Genomic DNA, 18,448 nt, shown 5'->3' with positions numbered 1-18,448 from the left:
AAGAAGGATAACATATGGTCCTAAAAATGTCAAGATTCAACTTAAATGCTGGGATAACCGAATTTGACTATTTAAACAAAGAAGTAATTTTTAAAATCCAGTTAAACTTCAACGGCCACAGGAAAACACATTTTAATCCTAAATTGTCTTTAGATGAAGCTTGAAACACAGTTCATTCAACAAATAACTAATGAGCGCCCACTATTCATCAGACTAGGGGATTACAGGACTGAACAAGACGAAGACACTGTCCTCCTGGAGCTTACACTGGTTCATTTTCCAAAGCTCTAAACCTTAATACGTTAATAAAATTGGCGCTTACAATGATCCACTTTCCAAGGCTCTAAACCTATTGCTTAATACGAAATTTAAAAATGATAGCCTGTGAAGAGATAATCTTGCCAAAGGCTCTGATGTATGAACTTTACACTTGGGATAGAAGAAAGAATTTATAACCAGTTTCTCAGAAATACAGACCTTATTAACATCCAGTTGGAAGCTAGGCTGCGCCCAAGGCTGCCTCTGCTGGCCGACTCCGTCCATCCTTCCAGCAGATTCTCAACTCCCTACACCTGTATCAAACTTGCCACGCTCTTCACGAAAGCCGAAGGCTGCCAGGTAGGCAGCACAAGAATTCCTCAGCCTCATCTATCTCTTGAATATTTGACTCCTAGAGGAGCCTTCTCTAACTGGCCCTAAAATGTTGACTGTAAGGGTTGGAGACATCAATTTTATGTATCAGCCTGCCAACTCTGAAATACACAAAAATCCACAGCGACTTCTCCATGCCGCTGAAATAACGCTGTGCGTGGCTACATATTGAGAGAGAACAGGAAGAACGCATCTGTTCATCAAGCCGAAAAAATACGGTGACATATTTCCACCTGAGCTGCTGAAAATTCAACGGTATTTCTCCCTTCACCCCCCAATAATCCACACAGCAACACATCCTCCCCGTCCCTGCCCGAAGCGCGCACCCCACGGGGCCCAGGGTGTGGGCGGGGAAGGGTCAAGCTCTCCTTCGCCACAGCTGGGCCTCCCGAGCTCAAGAAGAGGTTGTCAGGTTAACAGGGGGCTGCGCCCAGCGCCATTAGGACACCTCCGAGCGCTGCACCGAGCTCCAGAGGGAGGCAAGTTTGGCGGGTCCTGGCCCCGGCCCCCCGCCCCTACCCAGCAGCAGCAGCAGCAGCGGGCGGCTGCGACGGCTAGTCCCCGCCTCACCTACTCACCTACAGGGCGGGGGCGCCGGCTCTTCGGGTCCGGGAAAAAGGGAGCCGGTGCACGCATTTCTGAGAGCGGTGGCCTCTGCCGCTCGGCGCCTGGGAGCGCATCCTCCAGGGTGGGTGGGAGGAGGGGTCGGGGGAGGACCTTGCGGTGACGCGGTGCTGGGGCAGGAGGGAGGAGCGCCCAAGCGCGCGCCCCGGGGGACCGGCGTCCGGTGCTACTGGACGCGGTCGCCGCGGGGACTCCTCAGGCCTTTCCCCAGGCGCGGTGCCTAGCCAACCCTGCAGATGCACCCGCGGTCAGGACATCGGCCACGACAGGCTGCCGGGCCTGGCCGGAGGCGGGGAGCAGCGGGTGGCGCGACGCGGTGCAGACGCCCACCTCTAGCTCCGCCCGGCCCGCGCCACGCTCTGCGCCCCTCCGCTGCGGCGGGGGCCGGGGAGCTCGGCGGCTCAGCTCGGCCGTTCGGGCTGCTACTGCGGCATCCTCCCTGCTCCGGCGACCTCCTAGCTGGCGGTCTGGGAGCCGCGCCACCCCCTGGCGGCTGCAGCCTCCGCTGACCCGGCGCAGCCCCAGCCCGAGCCCGGCGGCTCCGCCCCGGAGAGGTGCGCGCTAGGCCTCCGCAGGCCTCAGCCCTTTGTGACGCCTCCCGGGAGTGAGCTCGTTGCGACTCCGGCGGTCGGACGCCCGGCGGCTAAGCCTGGGAGGGTCTTCTTACGTCTACCCGGGCTGCATCTCCTACAGCTGGCTCGCTGTGGCCACCACTGTTCGTGGGAATACGCCTCTGAGAGCAGAGCTGGAGTTAAAGAGTGTCTCCCTGAGCTTTAAAGCCTTGAGTTTCCTTCCAGTTCGGGGACCACTGGTCACAATAAATTCATCCTTCTGTCCTTAATGGCGTTGTGTTTCTCAAAGGGGCCCACCATCTCTTCCCCCCTCCCGCTCCCATCCTAGGCACAGCATCCCGGATGCTGCCATTACAGCAATAGGGACGTAGCAATTGAGCCCTCCAGGACGACTCTTGGCAAAGACCCGAGAGAGCCTGGGTTGGGAAGATTTGCATCAGCTGCGGGGCAGTGCCTGTGAGCTTCCCATCCCCATCTGGGAGCTGTTCCTTCTACGGTCCCATGACCAGCACTGCAAGATGACTAGGAGGATTTGGCCGTGCGGTTTACCCGTCCGCACAGAAAAAAACTTCATGGTGGAGCCTGCAGCTGGTGCGATAACATTGGTGTGTCAGAGGCCAGACACACAGGCACACTAGATAGCGGCCTCCTCTGGCTTGTTGATGCTGCTTAAGCTGTAACAGCCTCTCGTGGAAGACTGAGCGAAGCATCTAACAGTGATGGCTTTGGGATTTCAGTTGCAAGTGGTCATGCTATATTATCTTGCAAAATATGGAATAATCGCCCATGATATACTGAGCATGTATAAAATTGGACCTCAGGTTTGCATCGTTTTGGTTTGAATGTGAAGAACTGGGTATTTTACTCTTTTCTCTTTAGGCATTCATTATGTTATTTGCAAATTATTTCCAAGGGAAAATTAGGCTTCTAAGGTATAAAGAGCTGATTTCATTGAATCAGAAGAACATGGTTTGGGATCATCAGAGAAAGTGAGTTGCTCTCACACTTCTTTAACGATTTTGAAATCTAAGATGAATTTTTTAAAAACAGGCAAAGAAGAGACATGTTCCATAGCAGTACAAACTGTGATAAAATTGCTTAGACTTTCTGAGATGAGTTCTTTTAAGTAAAGTGGACATCCAGTGGGGAGCAGGGTAGGAGCTGCATTGTGTACGGATCAGGAAACACAGGGCACATGACTTGGTTACTTCCAGAGACTCTGATTTGATCTAGAGCCCCAGTTTATTTTCAAAAGTACCCATTATTATTCATCATATCTAGCCCCATATTCAGAACGAATTGACTATAGGAATCTATATGTATATTTGTGATGAATAAGTGACAAAACAAAGTCACTTAACGAGAATTTGGCAGTTGCTGAGTCTCACATTTGTAAAGTCTGCTTTAGTCTGTAGTTTCTGCATGAAATATCCATTGAGTTGCAATTCTTTTTTTCTTTTTTTTTGCGGTACGCGGGCCTCTCACTGTTGTGGCCTCTCCCGTTGCGGAGCACAGGCTCCGGACGCGCAGGCTCAGCGGCCATGGCTCACGGGCCCAGCCGCTCTGCGGCATGTGGGATCCTCCCAGACCGGGGCACGAACCCGTGTCCCCTGCATCGGCAGGCGGACTCTTAACCACTGCGCCACCAGGGAGCCCGAGTTGCAATTCTTGACTGTTTCCATCCTTTCACCACCAAGAGTTCCCTTTTGTTTTTCTCTCTATGGACCCCAGATTTTGTCAAGAAAAAAATTAAGCAGTGATCTTTTTTTATTAGGCAAAGATATAACTATGTGTTTTAAAAGTAGTAACCATCAATTATAAATGGTTTGTCAGCCTTTGAAAAACATTGCTTATAATTTAAGGATCCTCTTTACTGTCTTCATGAACTGCTCTAGGACTGCAGGCTGTATCATATGCTTATTATAACATTTTATTACAATGAAAGTCACGGTAGAATAAAGATTTCTGCTCTACAGTTTAAAGAGGAAGAAAATTCCCCCTTAATGATTGTTCATTTATTCTTTTTCATTAACTCAGCATTTATTGATTTGCCTAAGCCTTGTCTTTATAGAGAAATCCAAAGAAATAAAACCATTTCCTCATCCTCTAGATCTGTGCTGTCCAATACAGTACCCACTAGCCACATGTGGCCATTTAAATTGAAACTAAATTAAATTTAAAATGTAGTTTTTCATTTCACTAGCCACATTTCAAGTGCTAAAGAGCCACACGTGGCTAGAGACTACTCATTGGACAGCATGGAATAGAGCATTTCCGTTATGGCCAGAAATTCTTCTGGATAGCACTGCTCTAACTACAAGGTGAAATTTTAATTGGGAGAATAAGATATAGTATATAAAGTTATTGGGGAAATCTTAGTACACTACAGATCAAACCTCATTAGAATGTGTACTTCTTAAGAACAGGGTAATCTCTAAGAGTTCGGGCTCTGGCTTCAGACTGTGGCTCCATCACCTGCTGACCTTGGGTAAATTACTTAACCTCTGTATCTGTAAAAGGGGGATGATAATAGTACCAAATTTCAGGGTGGATATAGGGATTAAATGAGATAATCTGTGAATGACGCTTAGGCTAAAGTCTAGAACGTGACCTTCAAGAAAAGTTAGGTATTTTTATAGCAATATACATTATTATAATAAAGGTTTTCTTTTTAAAAAATTGTATCCTTGGCACCCCTCACTGTACTTAGCTAATAGAAAATGCTTGGTAAATGCTGAGTTGATGAAAAATTGTAATGCTACACTGATTTTATGGATATGAGGGCCTCTATTAAAAATGAAAACTGATCTTTATCTCTGTTGAAGGGTAGAGGCCATTTTAGTGGAATTTAGGCAGAATTGTCATCTCACTTTTTCTGGGGTAAAGAAAGCTGTATGATGAGACTTTGGGGGTAGACAGAAGCAGAAAGGCCTTCAGCTCTTAAAGGAAGAAAAGAGGGTCACTTGCCCTCCTTTTTTTTGCTCCTCAGGGCAGGAATTGGATAGTGGGAGACAACTGGATCCCTGAGTTCAGGCATCAGGTGTTCACCCAAGGGACTTCCTGGAGGAGGTGGGTATGAATTCCACATCTTTGGGAACATCACCAAACAACAGCAACCATTATTGCAAATGTGTTCTGTATTTTTCTTACATATCTATCCAAGAATAGTTTTGTAATGAAGTATGTATGTCTGCTTCTGACCACAGCACTGGTAACCTCTCATGAAACTGGAGTTCCAGAAACACTGGCAAATACTGCTGCAACACCTTGTCAAAATGAAAGCTTCCTGGTAAGTAATGAGCTCACAACTACAGAAAGAACTGAAACTTCTTTGGGAGTTTTCTCGGTAAAGATGTTGAAGAGGAGATTTTTGTACTGGTTGGTGAGTTTAATCTACCAGCACCAAGAAAGTTCATTCTCTAGTGGTTAAACCCATCCTGCTTTTCCTAGCACAAAGAGAAACACACCTCCTTGCACACACCTGACGTAGGCTAGTTGAGACACAGGGGTTCCGTGGGAGGGAAACACTGATGACATCTTGGAGGTCTGTGGGGGAGCCATCTTGCACCTAAAGAGGCAGAATAGAGTTCACTATTTAACAGTGTTGAAGGCAGTAGCTCATTTTCACAACTGGGGTCAGAACATCTTAGATACCATCTTGAGTTTTGAGAAGAATGTAAATAGGTCCTTTTGTGGATAGGCCTACGTTCAGTGCTTCTCTCGGCTTGTTATGAAGAAGAGGTAGAAATCTTGTTTAAAGAGGAGGTAGAAATCTTCGTCTAAAGAGGAGGTAGAAATCTCCTTGTCATTTGAAAAGAGAAAGAGCCTGCCAGAGTGTATTGAGAAAGAAATATAGGAACGGATTGCTGTCTGGGCGCCTGTTAGTAGGTAGAACGTATGGCTGCTTATTTAGAATAAGCCCCCCCCCCCAAATTTGTCCTTTCTTTTATTCACAGTTAATTAAAAAGTATCTACCCTTGGACAGTTTCTGCTGCCTTATTTCTGCTAAAGATAGTCTATTTAATAGCTTGAGAATTCTGTTTTTTTAAATAATTTCTGAAAAACTTATTTAAATAATCTAGTGCTAAGATACTGTGCTAAGATATAATTTAAAATGTTGAAATGAATCCCTAAACTCAAAGTGATGTTAAGTGGTGATTGTTTACTGGACTTATTTGAGTGAAAGAAAATTACAGTGCAATAAGCTGAAAAGGGAGTTTTTCGAAGGAAATAGAGATTCACAGAAAGTGGCAAAAAATGTAGAGGGAAGTCCCAGGTTTTCCCCCGGTTATCTCCCAAAGATAACATTTTGCATAACTACAGTAAATATCAAAACCAGAAAATGACATTGGTATGATCTTTAGAGCTCATTGAGATTTCACTAGTTTTACACATGTTCTTGCCTGTGTGTGTGTGAGATTTCTATGCAATTTTATCATCGGTATAGATTCTTCTACCACTACCACGATAAGCTGCAGCGGCGGTCTCCAAACTTTTTGGCACCAGGGACCGGTTTCACGGAAGACAATTTTTCCACGGACCGGGTGGGAGTGGGGGAAGAGATGGTTCAGTGGTAATGTGAGCGATGGGGAACCATGGGGAGCAGCCGATGAAGCTCCACTGTCTGCAGCTCACCTCCTGCTGTGTGGCCCGTTTCCTAGCAGGGGGGGTTGGGGACCCCCGACTGTATCACTCCTACAAAGGTACCACTCCTACCCTTTTACAGTCACCTCCATCCTCCTCCCCACCCCATCCAATTCCTGTCAATCACTAATATGTTCTCATCTCTACCATTTCAAAAATTCTAGATAAATGGAATCTTACAGTGTATAACCTTTTGGATTGGCTTTTTTTTTTTAATTCAGCATAATTCCCTTGGGATCTATCCAAGTTGTTATATGTATCAATAGTTTGCTCTTTTTTTTGAGAAATATTCCATGGTATGTGTGTCCCACAGTTTAACCATTCACCCACTGAAGGATGTTTCCGTTGTTTCCAGTTTAGGCTATTATGAATAAAGCTACTATAAACATTCATGTGCAGATTTTATGTGAACATAAATTTTCATTTTTCTGGTATAAATGCCTAAGGGTACAATTGATGGGTGCATAATTAGTTTTATAAGAAACTGCCGAAGTATTTTCCAGAGTGGCTGTACGATTTTACATCCCTATCAGCAAAGTATGTGCGATAAATAACATGCTTTCAATGTATTAAATGAACTTACTAAATTGAAGTATAGTCAAACGTTTCTTTTACTATCCACTACTCTACTGACTGTAATTGCTTGTTTACTTGAACCCCACCAGACTAAACTTCAAGATCAGGCATCCTGTGCCTAACATAGTGACTTGCATATAATAGACAGTCAATAAATATTTGTTCAGCAAATGAACAAATTAATGAACAGAAGAAGAATAGCTGAGTCAGGTTGAAATCAAGTTGAAAAATTACATTGCCCATAAATTATAACGAGAACTGAATTTGAATTGGATGCCATGATTTTTCTTCCAATATATAACATTTTCAAGTCAGAAATTGGCAGTCCATAAGGTAAGTCATTTGTGGGTCAATTAATAAAAACTAAATGCCTATTATGTGGCACCAAGGTTATTTGTTGTAGTACTTTGTTAAGAGCAAAAAATTGAAAATAATCTAAATGACCAATGATATAAAACTACTTTAATAAAATATCTATACCATGGAATACCATGCAGTTATCAAAAATAATGAAAAAACTCTTTATGTAAAGAATGGACATGCTTCAAAAGAAATTAATTTAAAAAAAGATTACAGAAGAGTATGTAGAGTATGCCCCTGGTCATGTAAAATTTTAAACAAGGAAATTAAAAGAGAAAAGATACATGCATAAAGATGTTAATTCTCCATAAATCAGTTTATAAAGTAGAGGGTGTGCCTGCACCATCTTATGCACCATCATAAGAAACCATCTTATGCTTTGAGCATCTAATTGCTCAAAAATTTATAGGGACATGTCAAAAGAATACAGGAGCCAGCTTACAGACACTCCTTCTGGCCATATTAGGAACAATTTAAGTATTAATAATGACAGCAGTAGATTACAACACATTGACTAAAACCACAAAAATAAAAAAAGAATGAGTCCAAACTGATATTTTAAAATTAAATAAAGAATAAAAAGAGGGAGTACAGAAAGGAAAGTTCTTTACAGGTGAATAATAAAATTACACCGTTTTGCAGTCAACATAGTAGTAATTGATTCAGGCAAGCATCATCGGTGGATGCTAAAACCACTGGGTGAAATTTTGCGGGGGAACAGAAAATTCATACATTTTCAAAGTATTACTTCCATGGTGATATTTGCTTTTTGTTGTTGTTGTTGTTATTTGTTAATTACAAGTGTAAAGGGTAAATTTACAATGGAGAAATATGGCAGACACCTTCACCAAATGATCAGACTTACTGTGTTTGTTTCCTATTGGTGCTGTAAAAAATTCACCACAAACTTAGTGGCTTACAACAGCACAAATTTATTTTCTTACGGTTCTGTAGTCCAGAATTCTGACATGGGTCAGAATCTAGGTGTTGGCAGAGCTGCTTTCTTTCTGGAGGCGCTGAGGGAGAACATTTTCCTTGCCTTTTTCAGTTTCTAGAGGCCCCTTGCATTCCTTAGCTCATGGTCCCCTTCCTCCATCTTCAAAGCCAGTTAAACGCTGGTAGAGTCTTCCTGGGATCACATCACTGGGATTCCAACTCTCCAGTCTCCCTCCTTGACTGAAAAGGACCCCTGTGATGATTTCCAGCCCACCCAGATAATCCAGGCTAATCTCTCTCTCAAAATCCTTAATTTAAACACATCTGCAAAATTCCTACTGCCACGTGAAGTAATATTCATATATTCTGGAGATTAGGACAGGTACATCTCTGTGGGAGCCATTATTCTGCCTACCACATTTACCATTAGAGATAACACAATACATCAGCATTATTTGAATTATGATATAATGCACTGAGAAGGACATATCACTTAAGGTAGTTTTCCTGACGAGAAATATTTGTCTAAATTGAGGGACTTTCTGAAGCAAATGTCTTCCACTATTCAATGCTATAAAAAAAAAAATTGGGGAATTGTTTCAGATTAAAGGAAGGAGACTACAGAAACTTGGCAATTAAATGCAGTGTATAATCCTTGAATGGATCCTGGATAAAAATGAAAAAGTATAAAAGGTGTTAGGACAATTGAAAAATTTGACTATGAACTGTATCATAAATAATATTGTATTAAATTTAAATTTCCTAAGTGTGATAATTGTATTGCTTGTTCTTAGGAAATATATGGTATAGTTTTTCGAAGTAAAGTATCATGGTGTCTGCAACTAACCTCAAATGGCTCAGAAAAAAGATCAAGAGAAAGCAAATATGGCAAAATATTGACAACTGGTGAATCTAGATTAGTACTATAAAATAGAAATATAATGCAAGCCATATATATATATATCAATAATTTTAAATATTCTAGTAGCTAGGTTAAAAACAAAGAAGAAAGTGAAATTAATTTTAATATTTTAACTCATATTCAATTAGCATTTAAAATGTGCTCAATGTAAAAATTATTAATGAGATATTTTACTTTTTTTTTTTTTTTCTTCTTTCCATACTAAGGCTTAAAAATCCAGTATGCAGGCTTCCCTGGTAGCGCAGTGGTTGAGAGTCCGCCTGCCGATGCAGGGGATGCGGGTTCGTGCCCCCGTCCGGGAAGATCCCACATGCCGCGGAGCGGCTGGTCCCGTGAGCCATAGCCGCTGAGCCTGCGCGTCCGGAGCCTGTGCTCCCCAACTGGAGAGGCCACAGCAGTGAGAGGCCTGCCTACCAAAAAAAAAAAAAAAATCCAGTATGCATGCAACACTTATAGAACACCTAAACTCTTACTAACCACATTTCAGTGCACAAAAGTCACACGGTGGATGCTGGTACTACTAAATTAGCACAGGTCTAGATGAAGCATATATGTGTGTTCAATGTTCTATACTTGTAGTTTTCTGTAGGTTTGGAATGATTCAAGATAAAAAGTTGGGGAAAAAAGAAATAGATATTTCTAGGAAATAAAAAATAAAATAAATAAAATTTAAAATAGCATAGACAATTTCTAGGAGGATACAGAAGAAACTGTTAACACTGGTCAACTCTGGGAAGAAGAAATGGAGAGTGATAAAAGAGGAATGATGGTTCTCGCTGTACCCTTTCGTACCTTTTGTACAAGACTGTGACTAAACCTATTAAAACAAATTTAAATTATTCTAAAAGTAATATCTGCTTTATCTTTTAATTCAAAATCAGATGCTCTTTCATGCTAAGCTCTGAAAACCCCCAGTTGAGAGGTAAAATCTCCACCTACTGCACTCGATTTCCTAAAAATTCCTTGATATAGGAAAGGGGTGTGGGTCCCATCTAAAATATAGTAGTTGTTTAGAAATTTCTTCTGGTGATGTTTCCATCTTTACTTATTAGTCTTAATAAGTCATTTTAATCTTCCTGTTTGCATATTATTAAATAATTTTAGCTAAGTTTTATCAGTAATCTAAACTCCATTTCTGAGTTGCTGAAAGCAAGAAAAAATATTCTAGCTCAGGCTCACCTAAATTCTAGGTGATGGACGAAGGCTGTAATTCACAATGGCGCCGGAGGTTGTGCGCAAGTTCATTACAAATTTATATCTGTTTTACTTAAGCCTCCTTCCATTTTGCACCGGAGCGGGGTCTCTAGGGTTACATTTGTCCAACTGTAACGGCTGACGCTTTCAAAACTGAGTTTCATCCTATTGTCTTCTGCTCGTATTTCATGAGGGCTTCCGAACTGAGGCTGGGCTGGAAGGTTTCTTGACTCCTTTGGTAATTGCATCATTTCCTGGCCGTTTCTCATACATAATGCGGAGAAAGGAAGCACTTGCCCAGATAATAACAGCTTGAAAAACAGGAGGATAATGGAAACAGCGCGTTTTAACGCTGTTTACGCGTTTAAAACGCGTTTTACTCCGATCCGGGTGCAGATGCCCTGGTTCTTCACTAAGCGAATTACCCACAGCCCTCCCACTTTCGTTAATCTGACTCTCAAATAAGTAAATTAAGTAGTCGCGTCCTAAAGGCCACGAGGCCCTTCATCACCCACACTTACAGAGCATCTGCTCTGTGCCAAGCTCTACACCGGGAAACACTCTCCGCCCGTGGCAATCTTACCGTTAGATTTAGTAAAATGTTTAGTGGGATTTAACATCTGCGTGAGAGGGAAAGACAAAGACATACACACAGAGAGAAAGAGGTTAGATTTAGAAAGAGCAGCTAGATGATTGAGGAAATGATAAAGCAAATTGCAAGGTTCTGGACAGTACTTTAACATTGTCTAGATACAGATATTTACATGTTACATAATTAGGATGAAATACCAGGACGTCTTTTCCAGCATGGCGGTCGGAAGAGGATTCGATTTGGAGGATCCAGCCTTTCTCCTTAGGAGCCGCCGCGGAGATCGCCTGAGAGCGCAGAGCATTTGCCGGGTTTAGTCAAGTGAAGAAATTCAACAGTTCCTCCCGTATCCTCCTAGAAATTGTATATGCTATTTTAATTTTATTTATTTTATTTTTTATTTCCTAGAAATATCTATTTCTTTTTTCCCCAACTTTTTATCGTGAAACATTGCAAACCTACATAAACCCAAAACAGGAACCAAGTGGGCAGGGCTTAGAGGCAACAATCTCTTTTTTTATTGGCCAGGTTTACGTGGCGATTTCTAAAGAAACAAATACACTGAGAGAGAGAAGCTAGCAAGCTCCCTGGTGGTCTAGTGGTTAGGATTCGGCGCTCTCACCGCCGCGGCCCGGGTTCGATTCCCGGTCAGGGAAGCAACTTTTCTTGCTTGCAAATGAGTTACGATGGTTGTTACCGAATTTTTTCTATTATACAAATTCAATTAGCTTTGAATATTATTGAACCTAAGATTTTAAAAATTCAATAAGCTTTGAATATTATTGAACCTAAGATTTAAAATACGCCATACCTTTCTACAGATATTTGCAATCAAATAAGCAACAAAATGACCCCTGATTCTAAAGTACTCTAAATACAACTACGTCACTTATAAATTTGCGTTTTCCAGCTTTGCAAATAGTTTGGATGTGTATACAAGCATTAATTTATTGAGCCTTTGTTAATCTGGAGCTTCGTTTGACTAATAAGAGGAGGAAAATCATTTTAGGAGGGATTATACCTATTTTGCATCACGCTGAGAGTCAAGTTTCATATATTCAGATTTTGTGCTTTGTAAATTGCGTATGTTGGAGCTGTTCTTACCCGGTTCTTCTTTATGAATCTAAGATCTTTTCTGAGATATGTTGTTGGTTAATTATCAAGTAGCTGCTTTATATTTTCTGTTACTAACACACTGTAGTAATTATTTTACCTGTTGTATTTTAACTTTTCTCAAAGACCTTCACGCAAATATGGCAAATTTCTTGCATCCAGTGTGTCGATTCCCTGTAGGTTAATCATATAGGTCTTTCAAAAATAGTTAAGTATCATTTGGAATTCTTACATTCAGGGCAAAGAAGGACTCTGGGAATCCCCCAAAAGAGAATATGGAAATGTTGGAGTCAAAAAGAAGATAAAATGGTGCTATATAGACATTACATTTTTTTTAATCCTGAAATTTCAAAATCATTCTAACCTTTGCTAACTTTTAAGCTACTGGGGTTTTTTTTTGACCATTTCATTTTAAGCCTGAAATTTCACAATAGCACAGAAATAAACCAAGAGCTTAATTACAGCTCCTGTGGCTTTGTCTTACTTTCCTTTTAGCTGTGCTGAGCCTGGTTTGGAAGAGGAAAAGGAAGAGTATTTATTAATGGTCCGGGGGTAGGAAAAAGCAGAAGTGTTTAAGGAGTCTTTCATTGAGGAATTAAGACAGAAATATATTTCTTATTATTATCGCCATTAACAAAAACAAAGGCACCTTTCCTCGACTCTTTGCTATGTGGTAAGTACTTCAAATAATTGAAATATGTAATGAGGGAAGGGAGAAAGAAGTGGATATGAGAATGAAAATAGAACTGGAAAACTGGTTCCCAAAATAGCCTAGAGGCTAGCAGGATCTGGAAAGCTTGAGAAAGTGGGAATGGGCATTTAATCTTAGGGGATCCAGGATGACCAAGGCCTGGGCATCCAGTGTGGCTGTACCAGGCTGGCTATAGAAGGGCACCTGTGCTAGGGAACAGTGCAGGTCCGGGTAAGACAGGTTAGTGCAGCCAGATTATGGAGGACCTTAAGACAATCTATGGAGTTACAAAGGGAATGCAAGAAGCCTTGGTATTTGATAGGATAGAAAAGCTTAAGAATAATAGGGAAGAATCAGTAATGACAATATGAGTTGTGTTCTATGTGGTTAGTAAAGTTGGAGTGGCATGAAAAGTGGTAGGGAGGTTGAGGTGGGGAAACAGACTGGGGACAGAAGGTAAGTTCAGTTGGATCCCAGCTGTGGCAGCACAGGTAAATGGTGGTTGGAAATACTGGATGGAACTTAGGAAGGTAGGGATTTTGGAGTTATTAGCTTAGAAGTTTGAGAAGATATGAGCTCTCTCAAAAAGAGAATCTAGAAAAAGGACAGAAGACCAAGTAATAAACCAAGGTGAGAATATATTATAGGAGAATGGGAAGAAGTAGAATAACCAGAAAGAAAACAGCAAAGGAGCAGTAAGAGAGTTTATAACGAGATCAGAGAAATTCAAGAAGGAAGTAGCAGTGAAGAGAATAGGATATTGTAAAAAGGTCAAGGAGAAGATGAAGGAGAGTAAGTAAAGACGGGTGGTGAGACACGGCTGTTGGGTTCAGAATAGACCAGTGGAAGCCAGACCACAGTAAGCACCTCTGTCTAGGAGACCATAGCTTTAAACATGACTCCATGTGGTGAGGGTCTGGACTAGTGTGAGAAAGAGACAGCAAACCTATCAATAACTAGATATTGCAGAAGAGCAAATATGGAGAAGAAAAAGAGGTCTTAGGAAAGCAAAGAAAACACTCTTGTTCAGGAGCCAGAGACTGTGAAATAATCCTGTCTGCCAATATCAGCTGAGTTACCTTGGGAAAGTGACTCAGCTTCTCTGAGCCTCTGGAGCTTTTTCTGTACAATGGAGATGCTACTAGCTCCCATGCATGCTTCACAGAGTTATTGTCACTCATTCATTCATTCATTCACTGATTTAGCAAACACTTCTTAATTCTCACTCCATGCCAGTCACTGTTGTAGGCACAGGTAAGAAAGGGCAGTAAGACTGTTTATCACAGTTGAGTAGGAATCAAAGGGGAAAATGATTAAGGTTTTGATTATGGCCTATTAATTTGGAAAGGGTGTTGATTCAGAACGAGGCACAGCAGGAAGTTAAGTTGCATTTAGGTTTGGACTAAAGAGAGGGCGTCCAAGTGAAGCTGTCCTATACATGGGTTGACATTTTTGACTAATGATGATAGATTCTGAGGAGATTCATCTTTGAATTGAGAATTGAACTCTCAAGAATGGAAATGCATGCCAAGAGATTGAGTACAGCAAAATGAAGAGTGGAGGTTTGCAAGCCTGACTGGCTAGAAGAGGACAAAGGAGGAAAGTCTGAAGGAGCAGAGTGAGGATAAGTCAAGGTCAAAGAAGTCAAAGAAGAAAGAGTCTGGAGATTGCAGGGTAGTCATTAATAGCAGTAGCATATTTCTCTTGTTTGATTTATTTTTTAATGGAGTTTTATTTTGTTATGGTTAGAATCATTTTGTGTTTTATCTATTCTACTGTTTTTTATGTATATATACCACTATTTATTTATTTATTATTTTTTAATGGAATTTTTTTTTTTTTTTTGGCCACACTGCACAGCTTGGGGGATATTAGTTCCCTGCCCAGGGATTGAACCCCGGCCACCACAGTGAAAGCCCTGAGTCCTAACCACTGGACAGCCAGGGAATTCCCTCTACTCTTATTTTTAGTCAGTTTTTCTACATGACATTGTCATTTAGACACAGAAATATATCACATAACCTACACATAGTATGAAATTACTGCTTCGTAGAGCCAGAATATTGTGCTCCATTTCTGTGCTTTCAAAGAGTGGGGAAATGCTGAAGGACTGTCTGCAGAAATACTCCACATATGAAGAGGCTCCTTAAGGGTAAAGGAATAGAAATTATTTAACCTGCAGAAAATATAGCAGGGGTTATTTGCTGTATACCAAAAATATATTTCTGGACCTGTCAAATTACTTTATTTAAATAAATAATCATCATTCACCCAGGGTTGGGCTACTACAGTGGACCTTGATTGGGCTGACAAATTCTAGAATTATAAAGGATGTCTGAGAGTAACTAAGGTAGGAAGGAAAGGAAGGACTTTCAACAGCATCTAGTACAGTGCTTGACATATGGTTGGTGCTAAATCAATGAATTAAATAATCAATTAAACCAAGAAGTAGATTGCTAGGACTTCACTTGAAAGCTAACCCCTCATAATACTATTTTTTATGAATCACACTGCCATATTTCTGCTGAGAGCAGAAAGCAGAAAAAGAATTAAACTGAGTCATCCTGAATAATGTCTACCTCTTATTGTCTTCTTTTAGATGAATTTCTAAATTATTTCTATGAATTTCTATAATATACATAATATAATATATAGTACTTTTAATAATTTGCGTATTGTTTTGTGTAAGTTATGGTTTTGAATGCTGAATCCACAATATTAGAATCAATTCTTACAATTATCCTTGCTTTGTAGTTTAGGAAACTTAGAAAGTTTATAACTTATTTATAAGTTATACAAGTATGTCATACAAATATGTTGGGGAACCAGGATTCCCGCCTGGATTTGCCCAGCCTAAATCCTGTATTCTTTAAGACTCCCCAGCTACAACAAATTTTCTGGTGGCACTATGGAGTGTTCTTTAGAGCAGTCTTTACAAATAGGGTGGTTCATGGGGAGTGTTCCACAGAAGGAAAAAGGAATTGTATGATATCTCAGGTTCTATTTCAAATGAATAATTGAACTCTATGCATTACAATTTTGGTGAGAGTCAATCCTAGCAGCTGCTTATTGGAGGTTACCAAATTCCCCAGAAAGTTGGGGAAAACTTTCAATTAAGAAATAAGTTTAGGGGCTTACCTGGTGGCACAGTGGTTAAGAATCCGCCTGCCAACATAGGGGACACGGGTTCGAGCCCTGGTCCAGGAAGATCCCACATGCTGTGGAGCAACTAAGCCCGCGCGCCATAGCTACTGAGCCTGTGCTCTGGAGCCCGCGAGCCACAACTACTTAAGTCTGCGTGCCTGGAGACCGTGCTCTGCAACAAGAGAAGCCACTACAATGAGAAGCCCACACACTGCGACGAAGAGTAGCCCCCGCTCACGGCAACCAGAGAAAGCCCGCATGCAGCAACAAAGACCCAACGCAGCCAAAAATAAATAAATTAAATAAATTAAAAGAAAAAAAAGTACTCTTAAAAAAAAAATAAGTTTAACAGCAAACACAACATACTTGCATTTATTGGATAAGCATGTTGATTTGTGAAAGTGTTTCTTTCTTCAGCATAATTTTTATTTAATTAAAACTAATCTTTGCCACATCTCCATGTTGATCACTATTATCTTATTGACTTAAATAAAAATGGTTCTTTTTTTCCATTTTCCTCATTTAATGAGTAGGCTATAGAAAAAAATGTTTTTACATTAGTTACATAAAAGAAAAGAAATTTAAACCATGGACACACTTGATCAATTACTTTTTTCTGCTTATTACATCCTCTGAATTTTTATACTATATGTAACATAATGTATGGTACTTTTAATAATTTCCTATTGTTTTGTGTAAGCTATGGTTTTGTAAATTCCTTGACGTTTGAGTTCATAAAATGTACTTCTGTCTTACAAAGTGATAATCATATAATTGGTGCTCAAAATTGTTGTTGTTTTTTGGTCTTGATTATTAGTATGATCCCTGAAAGCAATAATGATAGTAAGCCAGGAGCTTCATGAGGACAGGGTCTACATCATATTCATCTTTGTATCCTCTAGACAATGACAGTACTTGGCACATAGTAGCAAATCAAATGACTCGAGTGGATAAATGAAAGAATGAGGCAAAAAATTGAAACTGGCACTTTTCAGAAGAAACATGGTCACCAATAAACCTTTGAAAAGAGGACTGACTTCTTGTGTAACCAAGAAATGCACATTAAAACAAGAGAGTCTGATTATACCCATAAATTAGCAAAAATGGAAAAATCTAACAATATCAAGTGCTGGTAAGGATATAGACTGAAACTTGTATACGCTAAAGGTCGGAGTGTAAATTGGTGTGATAAAATAACTTTGGAAAATAATTTGTTATTATCTAGTAAAGTTGGAGGTTCTCATGCCCAGCAATTCAATCCCCTGGGAGAAATCCTGCACGTAAGCTCCGGAAGACATATACAAGAATGTTCACAGTAGTACCATCATAATAGACCCAAACTGGAAGCAACCTAAATGTCCATCAAGAGTAGAAGAGCTGGGCTTCCCTGGTGGCAAAGTGGTTGAGAGTCCGCCTGCTGATGCAGAGGAAACGGGTTCGTGCCCCGGTCCGGGAAGATCCCACATGCCACAGAGCGGCTAGGCCCGTGAGCCATGGCCACTGAGCCTGCGCATCCGGAGCCTGTGCTCCACAACGGGAGAGGCCACAACAGTGAGAGGCCCGCGTACCGCAAAAAAAGAGTAGAAGAGCTAAATTATATTGTGGTATAGTCGTAAAATGAAATACTACAGAGTGGTGAAAACAAACGGATCACAGCTCCTCTTATCAACATGATGAATCCCAGAAAAATACTACTTTATTTAAAAAGCAAATCAAATACAGAATGATCTCATTTCATATGCAGTTTTAAAATGCTAAATGAAAACTATTACTTATTGATATGTACATGGATGGTAAACTATAAATAAAGCAACATAGTGGGTGTGCCTGGTTAATAGAGATATGGAGAAAGGATTCAATGAAAAGCACACAGAGCTCTTTCAAAGTACTGGTAGTGCTAAGCTGGGTGGTGAGCACACAGGTGTTGTCTCCTTTGATTATTTATAACACATATATCATTTTTCTCTACCAATTCAATATTTCATTAAAATAAAAAACAAAAAGGAATGAATGATAATGTTTGAATAAAGTCTTTGAGATAATGACATGCAAGCAATATTTAGATGAGCAAAAATTCCACACCTCTCTATTGCTGTAGGTTTTTTTTTTTTAAACATCTTTATTGGAGTATAATTGCTTTACAATAGTGTGTTAGTTTCTGCTTTATAACAAAGTGAATCAGCCATATGCATACATATGTCCCCATATCTCCTCCCTCTTTCGCCTCCCTCCCACCCTTCCTATCCCACCCCTCTAGGTGGTCACAAAGCACCGAGCTGATCTCCCTGTGCTATGCGGCTGCTTCCCACTAGTATCTATTTTACGTTTGGGAGTGTATATATGTCCATGCCACTCTCTCACTTCGTCCCAGCTTACCCTTCCCCCTCCCTGTGCCCTCAAGTCCATTCTCTACGTCTGTGTCTTTACTCCGC

At 40.7% G+C, this 18,448-nt stretch overlaps 1 protein-coding gene and 2 long non-coding RNA genes across 4 annotated transcripts in view; 1 reads left to right on the top strand and 2 right to left on the bottom strand.

Annotated features, from left to right (window-relative positions):
- Window positions 1-1,769, bottom strand: part of NCOA7 (nuclear receptor coactivator 7) — a 144,884-nt gene extending 143,115 nt beyond the window's left edge. For both annotated transcript variants that reach the window (XM_079939509.1, XM_079939511.1), the window contains exon 1: window positions 1,230-1,769. The gene's annotated coding sequence lies outside the window, so the exon portion shown is untranslated. The remainder of the gene's footprint in view (window positions 1-1,229) is intronic.
- A 2,132-nt stretch (window positions 1,770-3,901) lies between these two features.
- LOC307195429 lies at window positions 3,902-6,988 on the top strand. The gene is made up of 3 exons (XR_013830838.1): window positions 3,902-4,916; window positions 5,054-5,136; window positions 6,295-6,988. It is a non-coding gene; the product is annotated as an uncharacterized lncRNA (long non-coding RNA).
- Window positions 6,989-7,609: 621 nt separating this feature from the next.
- On the bottom strand, window positions 7,610-11,537 carry LOC307195454. Its single transcript, XR_013830842.1, has 3 exons — window positions 11,269-11,537; window positions 9,460-9,695; window positions 7,610-9,029 (listed from the first exon to the last, which is right to left on the bottom strand). It is a non-coding gene; the product is annotated as an uncharacterized lncRNA (long non-coding RNA).
- Window positions 11,538-18,448: the final 6,911 nt, after the last annotated feature.

This window comes from Stenella coeruleoalba (assembly GCF_951394435.1).
Source record: "Stenella coeruleoalba genome assembly, chromosome: 12".
Classification (NCBI taxonomy): Eukaryota; Metazoa; Chordata; class Mammalia; order Artiodactyla; family Delphinidae; genus Stenella; species Stenella coeruleoalba.
This window is presented reverse-complemented; position numbering and strand designations above follow the sequence as displayed.